The sequence below is a fragment of the Aegilops tauschii genome, chromosome 5 (assembly GCF_002575655.3).
Source record: "Aegilops tauschii subsp. strangulata cultivar AL8/78 chromosome 5, Aet v6.0, whole genome shotgun sequence".
Taxonomy (NCBI): Eukaryota; Viridiplantae; Streptophyta; class Magnoliopsida; order Poales; family Poaceae; genus Aegilops; species Aegilops tauschii.
Window position 1 is genome coordinate 122,476,271 of NC_053039.3, and position 20,944 is coordinate 122,497,214.

The 20,944-nt window shown below is 47.3% G+C and overlaps 1 long non-coding RNA gene across 1 annotated transcript; it reads right to left on the reverse strand.

The window, feature by feature from the left end:
* Positions 1 to 216: 216 nt before the first annotated feature.
* LOC120964401 (uncharacterized) lies at positions 217 to 3,255 on the reverse strand. Its single transcript, XR_005756499.3, has 3 exons — positions 2,425 to 3,255; positions 1,137 to 1,607; positions 217 to 555 (listed from the first exon to the last, which is right to left on the reverse strand). It is a non-coding gene; the product is annotated as an uncharacterized lncRNA (long non-coding RNA).
* Between the last annotated feature and the right edge of the window lie 17,689 nt (positions 3,256 to 20,944).

Genomic DNA, 20,944 nt, shown 5'->3' on the forward strand with positions numbered 1-20,944 from the left:
ACAACTCATATTTTCCTTCCTTTAGGCTCTCTTTCCTTCGGCATATGCCTGTCATAATTCTCGAGACGGGTCTTTTCTCGTTTACAACTCATATTACAAAACTTGCTGAACTGTCGCTTATGTTTCTCTTTCTCCTAATTTTCAGCACAAAGCTCTTCCATGAATCTACACAGTACAAGTAGCTAGCACACTATCATAATAGGTTTTGGGCAAGCGTAGGTAACAGTTCTTGCATATATATTTGGCTGCAAACTGGAACATTTTGCAGCACATATTTGGCTTTGTCTCTGTTCATAGGCTTAAACATACATGTTCTTAAATGATCTCTAAAGATCTCACAGACAGGTCTATATCCAATTGCTTTAACAAAGGCAAGTGCATATTACACTGATAATCCTCCATCCCAACTTATCATGAACATATATAAAGTATGTCAAGAGAAAGCTAAAACAACTACATAAGGCCTACATAATTTCTTTAATGTTGGCAGGTGCGGCAACTGTTGATGGCTGGAATTGCCTGTTTCCATACTTGAATGGAAGGATGTACACATAACTAAAAAAAGATGGAGGATTAGTAAATAAACTGGGAAGGTTACATGCTAAGTAATAAAGCTCATCGATCATGAATAAAGCAAGTCAGCAAGCCTAAAAATTGCATTTGGCTTAAGTACATGATGTTGAATATATATGAGTGGATGCCTTATTCGTGGAGCATTTCTTCAATCACTTCAGATATAAAATTACATAGTGTCACAAATTCCATTTCAGTCTCTACATGCTTAGTTCACAGAGCATTATACTTGTTGAAAGCAACATCAAGCCATGGCTTTATATTTCCATTAAAGTGTGTCAATGAGCTGGGCCAATGCTACCAAGACAAGAGTGTGTCAGTGATGGGCGTCGTCTAGTCGATGCCAGTGGCGATACCTAGGGTGTCCTATGTAACAAGTTCACTGCACATTTTTTTGGCTAAAGCAACACATATATGTGGAAATCATGTAAGAATAATTAAACTATTATAAACATATGTATTTTACAACTTTGAATTAATGTCATAAACATATTTGTGCTTGAATGGAACTGTCGTAAACCTATCAAAATTGAAGAAAGAGTAACAAGATGTGTTAGCATTACCTTGCAGTTGGACCACCATATCCGAGCACATCCTTTGAGTGCCCAGCAAAGGTCCTCCCTCTCTCTCAAACAGGAGTCACACACCCAGCTAGCACTCGCCAACACATGGATCTCTCTTCCCCAACTCCTATGCTTCCTGCCTCCTTGTCCAGCTTGCTCTCTATGATGATTAAGGATTGACTTTTGCTACTGGAACCGAAATCCTTCTATTCCTGCTGCTATTCCTCTCCTTTTTTCCATCACTCACCAATCAAATCCCTTGATTTCGGTCTCTAGTTACGGGGTTGCAGAGGTGCGCATACACTCGAGCTCAAATACGCGTACCAACAATGCACGGGCATGAGGTGGAGTGCAAAGGACTGCCTCACATCGCAGGCTTCGTGCTGGAGGCCGGTGCACCCTCGTTTGATTTGTTCGAGCAGCTAGTGGTGTCGCTCCTGGATGAGCTTCGGCTAGGAGCTCTGTTGTAGCCTGCATATAAAAAGGAACATATTAAAATGGATTATTCCTTCTTTATTGGAGGGGTAAGATGGATTATTCCTTAAATCTAAAGAAGTTTCTAATTTTGAACTGTTTGCTACATATTGCTCCCAGTATATTGATAGTATTAGTTCTTGATAGTATTGTGTGCCAACTCATTTATCCTTAAAGCTAATTTATTAAATCTAAATTATTCTATTGCCATTTGCTACATAATATTAGTCCTTCAAACCTGCAGATCACGGAATCAGAAAACTGCACTCCATTATCCTTACAACTAATCTCTGTAATTATAATATGCCAGTCGTTGAGGTGTGTTCTCCCATCTCTCACACAATGATCCAGTATGCAAGAATAGTACAGAACAAAATCTCAGATCAACAAATAGATTTAAATAAAGCTAAACAAATTGCCGCAATTTCCATATCCATAAATGTTTATGTTGTAAAAAGGCAAAAACAGATAAGAGGATATATCCAGAATCTTTAAATGTGAATAATTAGCACCTACTGAACATAGATAGTGCCTACATCTATAAGCTTCAAGAAAACAAAATAGGTATCAAAATTAGACTGCATGACATTTTGAGCCATAATTATGGAAAAATCAGAGGTATATTGTTGAACAATGATCCAAATCCGAATTTGCAAGGAAAGAGATAAATTCCATATTGCTCGATGCACATAATGCAATAACGGGTTCAGCAGCCAGCCATACAAAATCAACTACTCAGTATGTCAGGATTTGAGGAAAGGATTAGAGGATTCAGAGACCGGGGGAGAAGGGAGCCCTGGCTGCCCTTGCTCACCTCTGCCTCGCTTGCTCCATTGCTGGCTCCTACGCTGCTATGTTTCGTCATGAGTCACTATAATTTTCTCCAGATCGAGGATGAGAAGCTCAGCTCCCAGCCACAACGGTCACCCGTGCTCCACCCAGTCTTGATGTTGCACGGCTCATGACTACCACCACGCAGAGGACGCCCGTGCTCATGGTCGTCTTCTCCCCCACCTACATGATGCAGCCGTGTCCCCCACCCTCGAAGCGAAGCCCCTACAGTGGCCTGGCAGCGGTGATAGGAGAGCACACGCACGCCAACTAAGACCCTGGCCTGCAAGACCATGCTTCTCCCCGACCTCCGCATGTACTCCTACTCTGTCAACGATGTTGACTACCAGAGACCAGCGCTGGGGGGCTGGGAGCCGACGGCGACCATGTGCGCGGGTAGGGCAGCGGGCACCCGGGGACGCGACGACCACTGCTCCAGCACCCCGCATGCTCTTCCCAGAGCAGGTACCGGCGCGAGGCTGGCTGTGCGACACTCCCCTCCCCCATCAGGCACCACACCGACGACGACTGCTTCCTCCGCCTCCTCGCCACCACCACCGTCGCGCTCCCCCTGCCAGGTCAGGCCGTGCTGGAGCAGTGGCGTGTTAGCCTCGTTAGCTTGGGCGGGCCGTCGCGAAGACGGGGGCAGCGGCGTGCCGAGGGGGAAGGGTGGGGCGACGAGATGGAGCGGGGGCGGCAGTGGATCCGCAGCGGCGAGCGAGGGTGGGGCAACGGCGGCGGCGGCGGCGGATCGGCTCGTGAGAAGGAGAGGATAGAGGAACTGCGGCCGCTTCGCTCGGGACAAAGGCGCAGTGCTCGGGCCTGAAACGTTTTTTTTTCACTTACGGACGGACTATTGAGGACTGCGGGTTGATTCTTAAAAAAGCCAGGGACCTTTCTATAAAAGCACCGCGACGGTGAAGCCCACAGACTCAATCCGTGTGTTATTAGGGAGGATAGATTAGAACATCTACAAATCATTTTAAATAATCATGTAAAGTTCAAACAAGAAAACGGATGCCTGTTACACTCTAGCTGAGCTCTCCGGTTCTTCTTCATCAGTGACTTGAAATACTGACTCTTAAACCTTTCTCAAACAACCGGACATGAAAACGCCACTCAATCGGCCATTTAAAACCGTCCAAATGTCTGAATCGTCCGACCCCTCAAACCTAGTCTATATGTGAGATGGATATGGACATGTCCAGACGCCTTCTTCGGACTCGACAAGCCAGACCCATCTCAAATCCGCTTCAAATTAACCAAATCCACCAAATCAACTGCCTCCTTCCGCGTTCGTCCTCCATTTCCCGCGTCCGAACCGTTGCCCTCCTCCACCCTTTCTCCTTATCCGCATAGCCATCTTGTCCGCCACCGTAAATGTCAATGTTGACTACCTCGTCCCCCATCGTCGTCATGGAGGACGCCTCCATGGAGTTCGTGGGGTCCCGCATGTCCTCTCTTGCAAGGCAAAAAACGTCGTTAGGAGGGATCGACACGCCCGATAGTGCATCCGAGAAGCAGTCGAGAAGGTAGGTGCATGGAGGGAAGCTGCGGAGAAGGCCGGTGACATCATATGGGCCCGTCGAGTCTGACGACTGCCTCTATGTCGTCCACTGTGATCGCGAGAAACAACAAGCCATGGTCGTGCTTTTTCCCCTTCTTCAGCTCCGGCCGACGCCTCTAGATCCACCTGACCACCTGGCGACGCCCCTTCTTTCGCCATCAAGAGCTAGCCCAATTGATGGTGGCGTAGTCCCCGTTCGTGGCTCAGGCGGCCTCCCACGGCCTTGGGCGAACGGCGGGAGACATCGGAGGCGGAGGCGGAGGCGTAGCGGTCAGCGGCAAGGGCTCGCAGCGCTACCACAGACTGGACGACGGCTGGTCTGCATAACATCCGCCGACGCTCCTCACTCGTCCTGCAAACTGCAGCTGTCGAGACGCCCCCAATAGCTAGAGCCTCGTCCACACTATGGATCGGTGCTGCAAGCTCTGAACTTTGAGAGAATTCCATATTAACACTGTTTTAAAAAAATTTATCTTATTTGACATTGAAAAAAAAATCTTTTTTTATTTAACACCGAGTCTAAATTTTATGTCCTTTATTATGACACTTTCGTTCATTTAAACTCTTAACGATGTTAAATAATACCTGAAAAGACCTACCTACCCCTTATGTGGTATGTGATCAAAATTTTACGTGTATGTGTATCCGGCCTACTCGTTTTGCTAGGTGCGTGAGCCAATTTCCAAGCAAAATCGATCGAGTGCTTCTGGTAGCTCTTGTTTATGTGCCGCTACGGGCACGTCTCCTTGCTCGGTCCTTCCTTGTGCGTGAGTTTCGTTCGTGGTTTTTGTAGATGCGAGTTGCACTCCTGTCTCCCCCGTCTGATAGGTGCCTTGATAGATATTAGTTACTACTCAGGTATTTTGAAAACTATCTCAATTCTGAACTTCTGTCAAAAAAATCTTAATTCTAAACCATATCTTTTTTAAAATCAAATCAATTATTCGCTAACCAACCTTGCCCATAGCCGGTTATGTACTCTATTTACCCGATTTCCGGACTTGTTCTCCATTGCGATGGAGCCTCGGATCACGGTTGGGGCGGCCCTTATTGATTTAGGGCACCTTGCGCTCCAGCGGCCACTTGGGCCTCCGGAACTCGCCATGTGGCACGAACTCCTCGAGTCCATTGCCTTGCACGAACCGAATATGGACCAGGAGACCGATCGCATATCCTGGTGGCTTGAGTCTTCCGGTTGTTTCTGTTGGGGAACGTAGCATGCAATTTCAAAAAAATTCCTACGATCACGCAAGATCTAGCTAGGAGATGCATAGCAACGAGAGGGGGAGAGTGTGTCCATGTACCCTCGTAGACCGAAAGCAGAAGCGTTAGCTTAACACGGTTGATGTAGTCGAACGTCTTCACGATCCAACCGGTTAACCACCGAAAGTATGGCACCTCCGAGTTCTGCACACGTTGAGCTCGATGACGTCCCTCGAACTCTTGATCCAGCAGAGGGTCGAGGGAGAGTTTCGTCAGCACGACGGCGTGGTGACGGTGATGGTGATGTGATCCCCGCAGGGCTTCGCCTAAGCACTACGTGAATATGACCGGAGGAGTAAACCGTGGAGGGAGACGTCGCACACGGCTTGGAACAATTGGTATGTCTCCAAGGGGTGCCTTGCCCACGTATATAAAGGAGGGAGAGGAGGAGGCCGGCCACCAGGGGCGCGCCAAGGAGAGGGGAGTCCTACTAGGACTCCAGTCCTAGTAGGATTCGCCCCCCCCCCCTCTTTTTTTCCTTCTCATGGAGGGGGAAAGAGGGAAGGGAGAGGGAAGAGGAGAAGGAAAGGGGGGCGCGCCCCCTCCCTTAGTCCAATTCGGACTCCCTATGGGAGGGGGGCGCGGCCACCCCTTGTGGGCTGCCTCCCCTCTCCCCTATGGCCCATGTAGGCCCATTACTTTCCCCGGGGGTTCCGGTAACCCCTCGGTACTCCGAAAAATACCCGAACCACTCCGAAACTATTTCGGTGTCCGAATACCATCGTCCAATATATCAATCTTTACCTCTCGAACATTTCGAGACTCCTCGTCATGTCCGTGATCTCATCCGGGACTCCGAACAAACTTCGGTCACCAAAACACATAACTCATAGTACAAATCGTCATCGAACGTTAAGCGTGCGGACCCTACGGGTTCGAGAACTATGTAGACATGACCGAGACACCTCTCCGGTCAATAACCAATAGGAACCTGGATGCTCATATTGGCTGTTGGCTCCCACATATTCTACGAAGATCTTTATCGGTCAAACCGTAATGACAACATACGTTATTCCCTTTGTCATCGGTATGTTACTTGCCCGAGATTCGATCGTCGGTATCCTCATACCTTTTTTTTAGAAAAGGAGGAGGACCCCCGGCATCTGCATCTGGACGATGCATGTAGCCACTTTATTAATTATTCACACAAGACCTTACAAAGTCATACAACAGTAAGACTAAAGCCACCGTCTAGGCAACATCTGTCGCTACTCCTATCCAGTTGATGTAGGGATGCTGATAGTCTGGGCCTAATACCAAACAGACCTCGCAGCCAAACCTAACATCTAAGACCTGAGGTCCCAACCAGGACGCCTGCCGGGTATGGGGCACCCACTAGTCGGCGCACTCCTCAACCAGGACGCCTGCCGGGTATGAGGCCGCCGCAGCCACCTGCCACCAATCCATTTTCAGTGTTGTACTGCTGCATCTACCTTGCCCGATCTAGCTGCCATCGACGCCACCACGACGCCAGACAATGCCACCATCCTGCGCTCGTCCATCATCACACACTCACCGGCGAGACCCCGCTGCTCCATGCCGCTGAGACCCGCTGTTGTCGACATGCCAGATGCCACGCCGCTCCTCCGACGTGAAACACCACATGTTGCCACTGGTCCCATCCCCTCCGCCTGCAGTTCCTCAAACCGAGCACCCAAATGCCCCAGGCGGCGCCTCCAAGAAGGGTACGACACACGCAGTGCCGCCGCCGCCCAATCTAAAGAGATTTAGGGTTTTCACCCGGGCATGGGGTCGGGGTGGAGGGCAGGGACCTCGACGGCGCCTGCAAGGAGGAGAACAGTGACCCTGGTCGTCGCCACCGTCGGGATGAACGAGTCATCTAGAGTTTCCTTCGGTCCAATGTCGCCTCTACCAGCCCCCGCGAACGCACCGAGGCCGACGACCGCGATCGTAAGCCACCAAGTGACTCACCGCCCACGCGGTCAAGACGCCGTCCATCCGCCCCCCGCGAACGTCGCCAGCCGAGGGCGCCGTCGCCATGCCTAACGGGGCCGCCGCCCCTTGTCCAGGTTCCTCCACGAAGGCCGGAGTGGCGAGATCCGCCACGAGCGACGAGATCCGGCACCACGCGGCCGACGCCATCGCCCAAGCCCGCCATCGACCGATCCCGCCACCGCCGGGAGCCCGCATGCTACCGGGAGTCCCACACAGCACCCGTGCACCGCCGCGAGTCCGCCGCCTTCGGGATCCGCCACACTGTCGGGAGGGCCGCACCTCGCGGATCAGGACGCCCGCGCCGCCGCGGATCCGGGAACGGAAGGAGAGACCCTCCGCCGCCGCCGTCGCACGCACGGGCTTTGCCGGGCGCCGACCATCGGCAGCGGCGGAGGGGGAGAAGCGCGTTGGAGGGACTAGGCGGCGGCGGCTGAGCCCTCCTGAGTCGCCCGCGGGGGAGGCGACGTGAGAGGGACGCACCTAGTTCAATCTCGTTATCGGCAAGTCTCTGTACTCATTCCGTAATGCATCATCCCGTAACTAAGTCATTAGTCACATTGCTTGCAAGGCTTATTCTGATGTGCATTACCGAGAGGGCCCAGAGATACCTCTCCGATACTCGGAGTGACAAATCCTAATCTCGATCTATGCCAACCCAACAAAACACGTTCGGAGATACCTGTAGAGCATCTTTATAATCACCCTTTTACGTTGTGACGTTTGATAGCACACAAGGTATTCCTCCGGTATTCGGGAGTTTCATAATCTCATAGTCAAAGGAATATGTATAAGTCATGAAGAAAGCAGTAGCAATAAAACTTAACGATCATTTGATGTCTACTACACAACCTTCTTCTTGTAGACATTGTTGGGCCTCCAAGTGCATAGGTTTGTAGGACAGTAGCAAATTTCCCTCAAGTGGATGACCTAAGGTTTATCAATCCGTGGGAGGCGTAGGATGAAGATGGTCTCTCTCAAACAACCCTGCAACCAAATAACAAAGAGTCTCTTGTGTCCCCAACACACCCAATACATTGGTAAATTGTATAGGTGCACTAGTTCGGCGAAGAGATGGTGATACAAGTGGAATATGGATGGTAGATATAGGTTTTTGTAATCTGAAAATATAAAAACAGCAAGGTAACTAATGATAAAAGTGAGCAAAAACGGTATTGCAATGCTAGGAAACAAGGCCTAGGGTTCATACTTTCACTAGTGCAAGTTCTCTCAACAATAATAACATAATTGGATCATATAACTATCCCCCAACATGCAACAAAGAGTCACTCCAAAGTCACTAATAGCGGAGAACAAACGAAGAGATTATTGTAGGGTACGAAACCACCTCAAAGTCATCCTTTCTGATTGATCTATTCAAGAGTCCGTAGTAAAATAACATGAAGCTATTCTTTCCGTTCGATCTATCCTAGAGTTCGTACTAGAATAACACATTAAGACACAAATCAACCAAAACCCTAATGTCACCTAGATACTCCAATGTCACCTCAGGTATCCGTGGGTATGATTATACGATATGCATCACACAATCTCAGATTCATCTATTCAACCAACACAAAGAACTTTAAAGAGTGCCCCAAAGTTTCTACCGGAGAGTCAAGACGAAAATGTGTGCCAACCCCTATGCATAAGTTCACAAGGTCACTGAACCCGCAAGTTGATCACCAAAACATACATCAAGTAGATCACGTGAATATCCCATTGTCACCATAGATAAGCACATGCAAGACATACATCAAGTGTTCTCAAATCCTTAAAGACTCAATCCGATAAGATAACTTCAAAGGGAAAACTCAATCCATTACAAGAGAGTAGAGGGGGAGAAACATCATAAGATCCAACTATAATAGAAAAGCTCGCGATACATCAAGATCGTGCCAAATCAGAGAGAGATCAAACACATAGATACTGGTACATACCCTCAACCCTGAGGGTGAACTACTCCCTCCTTGTCATGGAGAGCGCCGGGATGATGAAGATGGCCATCGGTGAGGGATCCCCCCCTCCGGCAGGGTGCCGGAACAGGGTCTCGATTGGTTTTTCGTGGCTCTGGAGGTTTGCGGTGGCGGAACTCCCGATCTAGGTTATGTTCTGGAGGTTTCTGCATTTATAGGAATTTTTTACGTCGGTCTCACATCAGGGGGGGTCTCCGAGTCGTCCACGAGATAGGGGGGCGCGCCCAGGGGGTGGGCGCGCCCTCCACCCTCGTGGACTGGTCGGGACTCTTCTGGCCCAACTCTTTTACTCCAGGGGCTTCTTTTGGTCCATGAAAAATCATCAAAAATTGGCACGTCAATTGGACTCCGTTTGGTATTCCTTTTCCGTAAAACTCAAAAACAAGGAAAAAACATAAACTAGCACTGGGCTCTAGGTTAATAGGTTAGTCCCAAAAATCATATAAAATAGCATATAAATGCATATAAAACATCCTAGATGGATAATATAATAGCATGGAACAATAAAAAATTATAGACATGTTGGAGACGTATCAAGCATCCCCAAGCTTAATTCCTGCTCGTCCTCGAGTAGGTAAATGATAAAAATAGAACTTTTGATGTGGAATGCTACCTAACATATTTATCAATGTAATCTTCTCTATTGTGGCAAGAATATTCAGATCCATAAGATTCAAAACAAAAGTTTAATATTGACATAAAAACAATAATACTTCAAGCATACTAACAAAGCAATCATGTCTTCTCAAAATAACATGGCCAAAGAAAGTTATCCTACAAAATCATATAGTCTGGCTATGCTCTATCTTCATCACACAAAATATTTAAATCATGCACAACCCCGGTTTCAGCCAAGCAATTGTTTCATACTTTAGTATTCTCAAACTTTTTCAACTTTCACGCAATACATGAGCGTGAGCCATGGACATAGCACTATAGGTGGAATAGAATATGGTGGTTGTGGAGAAGACAAAAAGGAGGAAGATAGTCTCACATCAACTAGGCGTATCAACGGGCTATGGAGATGCCCATCAATAGATATCAATGTGAGTGAGTAGGGATTGCCATGCAACGGATGCACTAGAGCTATAAGTGTATGAAAGCTCAAAAGGAAACTAAGTGGGTGTGCATCCAACTTGCTTGCTCACGAAGACCTAGGGCACTTTGAGGAAGCCCATCATTGGAATATACAAGCCAAGTTCTATAATGAAAAATTCCCACTAGTATATGAAAGTGACAACATAGGAGACTCTCTATCATGAAGATCATGGTGCTACTTTGAAGCACAAGTGTGGTAAAAGGATAGTAGCATTGCCCCTTCTCTCTTTTTCTCTCATTTTTTTTGTTTTTTTGCCTTCTCTTTTTTTGGCCTTTTTTATTTTGTTATTTTTCGTCCGGAGTCTCATCCTGACTTGTGGGGGAATCATTGTATCCATCATCCTTTCCTCACATGGGACAATGCTCTAATAATGAAGATCATCACACTTTTATTTACTTACAACTCAAGAATTACAACTCGATACTTAGAACAAAATATGACTCTATATGAATGCCTCCGGCGATGTACCGGGATGTGCAATGAATCAAGAGTGACATGTATGAAAGAATTATGAACGGTGGCTTTGCCACAAATACGATGTCAACTACATGATCATGCAAAGCAATATGACAATGATGGAGCGTGTCATAATAAACAGAACGGTGGAAAGTTGCATGGCAATATATCTCGGAATGGCTATGGAAATGCCATAATAGGTAGGTATGGTGGCTGTTTTGAGGAAGGTAAATGGTGGGTTTATGGTACCGGCGAAAGTTGCACGGTACTAGAGAGGCTAGCAACGATGGAAGGGTGAGAGTGCGTATAATCCATGGACTCAACATTAGTCATAAAGAACTCACATACTTATTGCAAAAATCTACAAGTCATCAAAACAAAGTACTACACGCATGCTCCTAGGGGAAGGGTTGGTAGGAGTTAACCATCGCGCGATCCCTACCTCCCACTCATAAGCAAGACAATCAATAAATAAATCATGCTCCAACTTCATCACATAACGGTTCACCATACGTGCATGCTACGGGAATCACAAACTTTAACAAAAGTATCTCTCAAATTCACAACTAATCACTAGCATGACTATAGTATTACCATCCTCATATCTCAAAACAATCATAAGGAATCAAACTTCACATAGTATTCAATGCACTTTATATGAAAGTTTTTATTATCTCCCTCTTGGATGCCCATCATATTAGGACTAAATTTATAACCAAAGCAAATTACCATGCTGTTTATAGACTCTCAAAATAATATAAGTGAAGCATGAGAGTTCATCTATTTCTTCAAAATAAAACCACTGCCGTGCTCTAAAAAGATATAAGTGAAGCACTAGAGCAAATGACAAACTACTCCGAAAGATATAAGTGAATATCAATGAGTAGTTGAATAATTATGAAACTATGTGAAGACTCTCTAACATTTAAGTATTTCAAATCTTGGGATATTATTCAAATAGCAAGCAAAACAAAACAAAATGACATTTCAAGGATAGCACACATCATGTGAAGAAGCAAAAACTTAGGCTCAACTGATACTAACCGATAATTGTTGAAGAAAAAAGGTGGGATGCCTACCGGGGCATCCCCAAGCTTAGATGCTTGAGACTTCTTGAAATATTATCTTGGGGTGCCTTGGGCATCCCCAAGCTTGAACTTTTGCGTCTCCTTAATTCCTTTTATATCTCAGTTTCTCTAAATGTCAAAAACTTCATCCACACAAAACTCAACAAGAACTCGTGATATAGGTTAGTATAAATCCATGCAAAACCTTATCATTCTCTACTGTATAAAATCAATAAAATTATTATTTGATATTGCCTACTAAATGCCTCTGCATATTTAACACTCCTATCCTCAAATAGAATCATTAAACAAGCAAACATATGCAAACAATACAAACAAAACAGCAATCTATCTAAACAGAACAGTCTGTAAAGAATGCAAGAGGAACCATACTTCCCTAACTCCAAATTATGAAAATTGACCACACTGTAGAAAATTTATCAGAGCTCAATATGAAAAAAGTTTCAACATTTTATCATATTCTGACTTTTCTAGGGAATTTTTTCAACAGCGATAAACTTTCTGTTTTGAAACAGCAACATGTATACTTGCAAAATAAGCATGGTAAAGGCTATCCTTGAAATTTTTATTGAAAAGAAAGATGCAAAACATTATTCTAAATAACATAAAGCAAATCCTAACAAAAGAAAATGACGCTCCAAGCAAAACACATATCATGTGGTGAATAAAAATGTAGCTCCAAGTAAAGTTACCGATGAACGAAGACGAAAGAGGAGATGCCATCCGGGGCATCCCCAAGCTTAGGCTCTTGGTTGTCCTTGAATATTACCTTGGGGTGCCTTGGGCATCCCCAAGCTTAGGCTCTTTCCACTCCTTATTCCATAGTCCATCGAATCTTTACCCAAAACTTGAAAACTTCACAACACAAAACTCAACAGAAAACTCATAAGCTCCGTTTGTATAAGAAAATAAATCACCACTTTTGGTACTATTGTGAACTCATTCTAAATTCGTATTGGTGTAATATCTACTGTATTCCAACTTCTCTATGGTTCATACCCTCCGATACTACTCATAGATTCATCAAAATAAGCAAACAACACATAGAAAACAGAATCTGTCAAAAACAGAACAGTCTGTAGTAATCTGTAACTCTCGAATACTTCTATAACTGAAAAAATTCTACCAAATTAGGAAAACCTGAGCAATTTGTGTACCAATCCAGAGCAAAAATAATCAGATCAAAAGCACGTTTTTGTGAATTATCAAAACTAATTTACTGGGCGCAAAAGTTTTTGATTTTCAGCAGGATCAACACAACTATCACCGTAAGCTATCCTAAAGGTCTTACTTGGCACTTTATTGAAACAAAATCTATAAAACATGATTACTATAGTAGCATAATCATGTGAACACACAAAAACAATAGGGGTAAATATTGGGTTGTTGTGACGCCCTCGATTCAGTCGTACACTAATCATACACGCAAATGTGTACGATCAAGATCAAGGACTCACGGGAAGATATCACAACACAACTCTAGACACAAATTAAAATAATACAAGCTTTATATTACAAGCCAGGGGCCTCGAGGGCTCGAATACATAAGCTTGAATACACAAGAGTCAGCGGAAGCAACAATATCTGAGTACAGACATAAGTTAGACAAGCTTGCCTTAAGAAGGCTAGCACAAAAGAATCTACGATCGAAAAGGCAAGGCCTCCTGCCTGGGAGCCTCCTAACTACTCCTGGTCGTCGACGGTCTTCACGTAGTAGTAGGCATCGACGGTGGCATCTGGCTCGTGGGCTCCGACATCTGGTTGCATCAACCGGAAAGAAGAAAAAAAGGGGGGAAAGGGGGAGCAAAGCAACCGTGAGTACTCATCCAAAGTACTCGCAAGCAAGGATCTACACTACATATGCATCGGTATCAATGAAATGGGCTGTATATGTGGACTGAACTGCAGAATGCCAGAAGAGAAGGGGAAAGCCTAGCCTATCGAAGACTAGCATCTTCTGGAAACCACCATCTTGCAGCAACAGGAGGGAGTAGAGTAGCATAAAGTAAAGTAGTAGTAGTGTTATCAACCTCGGCCAGAGATCCTTTCTCAACTCCCTGCGAGAAAGCAATCCCAGAGCCATACTATCCATTTCAAATCATAATCCAATTCTCATATCCATGTCTCATCTCAAGTATCCAGTTCTAGTTGTATCGATCGGGATACAACTCCAAGTGTCCGTTACCGTAGGACAGGCTATCGATAGATGTTTTCTTCCCTACAGGGGTGCACCAACTTACCCACCATGCTCGATTAACTCCGGCTGGACACACTTTCCTGGGTCATGCCCGGCCTCGGCCAAACAATACGCCGCAACCCGACCTAGGCTTAATAGAGAGGCCAACACGCCGGACTAAACCTATGCCCCCAGGGGTCATGGGCCATCGCCCCGGGAACTCCTGCACGTTGCGTACGCGGCCGATGAGCAGACCTAGCTACCTCCTTCAAAAAGGCAGGTGCTTACGCAGTCCAACCCGGCGCGCGCCGCTCAGTCGCTGACGTCTATTAAGCTTCGGCTGATGCATACGACGCAGAACGCCCATACTATGCCCACGTGATGGTTAGTGCTATCAGGCTAGAGGCCCCTCGGATCAAATATCCAAATCATAGTGGATTAGGAGCACACGGTAACAAGCAGAGACTCACGAAAGATGTGACCCCGTTGCCCCGTCTCGAGGACTTGCGGCAAGGGCTAGGAATACCCGACCACGCCTCGTAATTATCTCGCGGGCACCCTCCAGGTCAACCCATGTCCACATCACTCGCAATTAAGCTCGCGTGGGTACCCCTCAGGGACGACCCGTCTTTAGTAACATGGTTCAGTCTAAATTCATAGTAACCATAGTAACTGTGTGTCCAAACATCAAGGGGAAAATCCGAGGAATCACCCCCGGTGAATTCCACTCGATGTAATCATCAAGGTGAACATAAGAGGGACCACCCTCGAGGTTCACACTTGAGGGGTTGCACGACAGAGTCGTATCAGAAGTGGTTAAGGAGGAAATCACCCTCGATGACCACGACTGAATAGCTACACTACAGGGTTAACATCAGAAGTGTTGATGAGGTCTCACCCCCGGCACTTGATAATAACCGTGTAGTGTAGAGCAACTAAGGGGAAAGTGATGTGCGGTGCCGGGGCCTGGTCTTCGATCCTATTGATCGGGTCTTCAATGATGAAGCAGGGGCAACAAGGACAAGGTGGGAGTCACTGATGGATCACTTACCAACCTATACTAAGAAGTTTAGGTTAAGCAGGTAGGTAACAATAAGCAGGTTACAAAAGCAGGCTATGCATCAGAATAGGAGCAAACAATAACAGTAGCAAAATCTAATACAAGCATGAGAGAATGGAATGGGTGATATCGGGATGATCAAAGGGGGGGGGGCTTGCCTGGTTGCTCAGACCAGAAGGAGGGGTCGTTGGTGACGTAGTCGATCACAGCGGCATCGGCGGCCGCCACGGGGTATGCCGAAGAGAAGAGGGGGGAGAAACAGTAAATACATAGCAAGCAAGTGCATAACAGGACAACATGCATAGCTAGACGTGTTCTAACGCGGTCCTAGACGTTATAGGTGAAGGGGGAATCCAACCGGGAAGGTATTCCCGGTTCCGGACCTGTGTCAGACAGATGACCGGAGGGGGAATGTTCCATGTTCAGCATGCTAGGGGCATGTGACAGATGAACGGACCGTGTATTCGGATTCGTCACGTTTTTCTGAGCAACTTTCATGTAGAAAACATTTTCATCGGAGTTACGGTTTATTTTCTATGAATTTTCAAAGATTAAACCATTTTCTGGATTTATTTATATTAACAGAAATGGAATATGATGTCAGCATGACGTCTTGATGACCTCAGCAGTCAACAGAGTAGCTGACCAGGTCAAACCTGACATGGGGGACCCACCTGTCATAGACAGTGGGTTAAGCAGAGTTCAAACTAATCTAAATTTAGTTAGTAAAACTACTAGGCCCACCTGTCAGTGTCTAATTAACTAAACTAATTAGTTTTAATTAGAGGATTAAGCGGTGGGACCCGCACGTCAGTCTCACTGGGCAGCCCAGTCAGCAGTTGAGTGGGTCAACCCAATCAACTGGGACCCGTGGGGCCCACGGTCAGCCACCCATAGGTGAGGCCTGGCCTTGCCACGTTGGCCGGCCGGCGGCTGAACACCGGCGAGCACGAAAACGCGGCGGAGGGCACTCGCCCTCGTCGGGATTTGCCTACAGGGTGTCTCCGGGGCTGGGGTTAAGCGCGTTCGAACGGGGAGTGAGCGGTGCAGCTGGTGGTGGTGGTGGTTTTGCCGGAAACGGCCGGAATCGGCGCTAGCGACGAGTGGAGGCGGCGACGTTCTCGGGCGCTCGTCGAGCTAGGTGCTAGGGGGCACGGGAAGGCGCGTGCGCGTTGGGCTCCTGTGAGCACCAGGAGCTGGATGTTGTGCTCAGGCGAGCACGACAGGGGCCGTGGCCACGGCGGCGAGGCGTACCGCGGAGCTGAGCTCGGCCCAGGGCGGCGAGCATGGCTACGGGCGAATGGGGTGTCGCGGGAAGGGGGAAGGAAGCAGAGGCTCACCGAGAGCCTGCAGGTGTGCAATCGTGGGCTCGGGGGAGGCTCGGCGGAGCGAATCGATGGCGGTGACCTCGAGCGTCCCGAGGAGGAAGACGGGGTGGATCCGGCGCTGTGGTGCCTTCCGGCTCCAACGGCGTGCACCGGCGACGTGGAGGAGGACGGCGGATGCCTATGGTATGTTGGCAATGCGGGGCGATGACGGTGGCCGCGGGATCGACGCGGCGATGGCGGTGGGCGCGCTCGGGCAGTGGGGAGAAAAGGGCGAGCGCGAGCAAAGGGGACATGGTAGTGGAACTGGGAGGGAGAGGGAGAGTCAGAGAGGACGAGGGGGGAGTGTGAGAAAGGCCCGAGGCATCGGGGGCGTGGAGGCCTTATCCTCCTCGACGCAGGCGAGCAGGTGCGGTGGGGCGCGCTCGGGGCACGCACCAGGTCGGTGGAACAGGAGGGAGGCGCGGTGCAGGGAGCTGGGCCGGCTGGGCTGGTTGAGGTCCAGGGGGGCTGTGGGTCGTCCGGCTGGCCGAGGTGGGCCGAGGCCCAAGGGGAGGCTAGGGCTCTCCCAGCCCTTCTTCTTTCCTTTTCCTTTTTTTTACTTTAAACATTTTTTCTTTTCTTTTAAAACTTCTGTTTCAAATAGTTTAGGCCAGTTAAACAATTTGCAAAAAAAAAGTTGGACCACCACCAATATTAACAAAGGATTATTTGCCACATGATGAACATTTTAGTTTTCATGTTTAAGCAATTTAGAATTTCACTTAGCATTTGAATTTGCATTCAAAGGGAAAATTGAAATAAACATGAGACAATAATGGTCAGAAACTTGTTTAGCAAAATTATGAACTTAACCCCAAGGGTTACTGTAGCATCATTACACCGGGGTGTTACAACTCTCCTCCTCTAAAAGAAATTCTCGTCCTGAGAATTAAGAGGTAGAAGGGAACAGGTCAGGGTATTCAGCCCGGAGGTTATCTTCGTGCTCCCAAGTGGCTTCATCTTTAGTATGATTCGACCATTGCACCTTGAGGAACTTGGTAACCTTCTGGCGGGTTCGACGTTCAGCTTCTTCAAGAATGCGGATAGGATGCTCTTTGTATGTGAGATCATCTTGAACTTCAATCAATTCCGGATCCACTTCATGTTCCGGATCCTTGAAGCATCGACGAAGTTGCGACACGTGGAAGACGTCATGGACATGAGAGAACTGAGGTGGCAACTCCAATTGATAAGCCACCAGTCCATGACGGGTCAGAATGTGGAAAGGACCAATGTAGCGCGGAGCTAGCTTGCCCTTGACTCCGAACCGATGAGTGCCTCTCAAAGGAGTGACACGCAAATAAGCTTGTTCACCAGGTTGATAAGTTGAACCCCAGTGTTTCCGGTCATAGTTGCTCTTCTGGCGGGACTGGGCCGCCTTGAGATTATCCCGGACAATGCGAACCAGCTCTTCAGCTTGTTGAATAATGTCTGGACCAATGAGCGTCCGTTCCCCAGTTTCTGACCAATTCAGAGGGGTTCGGCACTTACGTCCATAAAGCACTTCGAAGGGTGCCATTTTCAAGCTGGCTTGATAACTGTTGTTATAAGAGAACTCCGCATAAGGGAGAGATTCTTCCCACTTCTTGCCGAAAGAAATAACGCAAGCCCGAAGCATGTCTTCAAGAGTTTGATTGACTCGCTCGACTTGGCCTTGGGATTGGGGGTGATAAGCAGTGCTCCAGGTTATATGAGTTCCCATTGCCTCTTGGAAACTATCCCAGAACTTCGAAGTGAATATACTGCCGCGGTCTGAACTGATCTCCTTCGGAATGCCGTGGAGTGACACAATTCTTGAGATATACAAGTTTGCTAATTGACTAGCAGTGATAGTCTCCTTGACTGGCAGAAAGTGAGCAACCTTCGAGAATTGGTCGATGACGACAAAGATAGCATCGTTACCTTTCTGAGACTTGGGAAGGCTAGTGACGAAGTCCATCTGAATCTTATCCCACTTCCATTCAGGAATCAGAAGCGGTTGTAGAAGTACAGCCGGTTTCTGATGTTCTGCTTTGACGCGACGACAAACGTCACATTCTTCAATATATCGAGCAATGTCTTGCTTCATTTTAGACCACCAGTACTTCTGACGGATGTCTAGATACATCTTGGTACTTCCCGGATGAATAGAGAGAGGGGTATCATGCACTTCTTTCATCACCTTCTCTGTCATAAGCTCGAACCGGGGTACTACAATATGATCTCTAAAGTATAAGGTTCCATCTTCACCAAGTGAAAAATCTCTGGATTTCTCTAAGGCAAGATCCTTTTTCATTAAATCAAAGTGAGCATCTTTGGCTTGAGCAGACTTAATTGCTTTCAGAAGAGTTGGTTCCAGGACGAGGTTATTCAGAGAACCCTGTGGAACTAGTTGGAGGTTCAGCTTGCATAGCTCTTCATAAAGGCGGGGTTGAGCTTTGAAAACCATGTGATTGTTGCAATAAGACTTACGGCTCAGGGCATCAGCCATTACATTAGCCTTGCCAGGGGTATAGGATATACCGCAGTTGTAGTCAGCAATGGCTTCCATCCATCGCTGCTGACGGAGGTTCAAATCTGGCTGGGTAAACAGGTACTTCAGACTCTGATGATCGGTGAAGATCTCACAACGATTACCGAGAAGGTACTGTCGCCATAGCTTCAGTGCAAAGATAACTGCAGCAAGCTCGAGGTCATGAACTGGGTAGTTCTCTTCATGAGGATGCACGTGACGGGAGGCATAAGCAATCACTCTGCGCTCTTGCATTAGGACACAGCCTAATCCTTGTCGTGAAGCGTCGCAATAGATGACGAAGTCTTTGCGAGAATCAGGGGGAGCAAGCACTGGGGCAGACGTCAGCTTGTCCTTGAGTGCCTGGAAACTTTCCTGACATTTGTCTGTCCAATCGAACTTAACGCCCTTGTGTAGCAGATTGGTCAGTGGCTTGGCGATCTTGGAGAAGTTCTTGACAAAGCGGCAACAATAGCTGGCTAGTCCGAGAAAGCTTCTGACTTGCTTGACAGTCTTCGGAGGGGTCCAGTCAAGAATAGCCTGAACGCGCTCTGGGTTGACGGCAATACCATCCTTGGAGATGACATGCCCAAGGTAGGTTAATTTGGGTAACCAGAATTTACACTTGGAATACTTGGCATAAAGTTGATGTTCTCGAAGCTTCTCCAGAACAAGACGAAGATGTTCATCATGCTCTTCTTTATTCTTTGAATATACCAGTATATCATCCAGATAGACTACGACGAACTTGTTGAGGTAATCCATGAATATATAGTTCATCAGACGAGAGAATGTAGCTGGAGCATTGGTTAAACCGATGAAGCATATCGAGTAACGAAGGCTGTCTTGGGAATATCCTCTTCACGAACACGGATCTGGTGGTAACCCAACCTCAAGTCGAGTTTAGAGAATATCGATGAACCAGCCAGTTGATCATACAGATCATTGATCCGAGGAAGGGGATATTTGTTCTGAATTGTAGCTTGGTTGATAGGACGGTAGTCTTGGACCAAACGGTTTGTTCCGTCCTTCTTCTTGACGAAGAGAGAAGGTGCTCCCCAAGCAGAGGAACTTGGACGAATGAAACCCTTGCGAAGAGATTTGTCGATTTCTGCCTTAAGTTCAAGGAGTTCATGAGGTGCCATCTTGTAGGGTCGTTTGGCAATAGGAACGGTGCCTGGTTTCAAGTCGATGACGAACTCGACAGCCTGGGCAGGGGGTATTCCTGGAAGTTCTTCTGGAAAAACGTCTTGGAAGTCGCGAACGACTGGAATCTTTTCAATTCCCTCAAGAGGTGCTGCGTTCAACGCATTCAAAGCATAAAGTCGTGCTTCAACGTTTTGAGCAATCTGAGCATGGTAGCTTACTATCTCATCGGAAGGATGTAGGAGATGAACGACTTTGGTGGCACAAACAATAGAAGCGGTATGTGCTTTCAACCATTCCATTCCCAGAATGAGGTCAATATTGGAAGACTCCAGAATAATGGGAGAAACAAGGAATTCCAGCCCTTCAATGTCAACGGGAACGTCGCGACCAATCATGGTAGTTTGACATCGGCCCGCAGGGGTGCGTACCACTATTGGAGTGTTCATGGGCTCGCATCGAATGTCGTGTGCGTATGCAAAATTTTCTGACATGAATGAATGTGATGCCCCTGAATCGAATAAAACTGAAGCTGGTACTGAATTAACAAGGAGAGTACCCATCACAGTAGCAGGCTGGTCTTGAGCTTCATTCAGATCAATGTTGTTAGCCTGCCCATGACCATAAGGTCGGGCATTGTTGTTGCGGGGTTGATTGTTACCACGACCCGCAGCAGGAAGAGCCAGTTGGTTCTGATTCTGAGGACATTTCCTGGAGTGGTGACCTGGAAGGCCACACTTGAAGCATAGACCATCATTGGGGTTGGGATCAGGAGCTTGGGGGGTACAGCTCGAAGAGGCTGCCTCTGCGGTGGAGGAGGCAGACGAGGTGCAACATAGGACTGTCTTGGTGCAGGTGCAG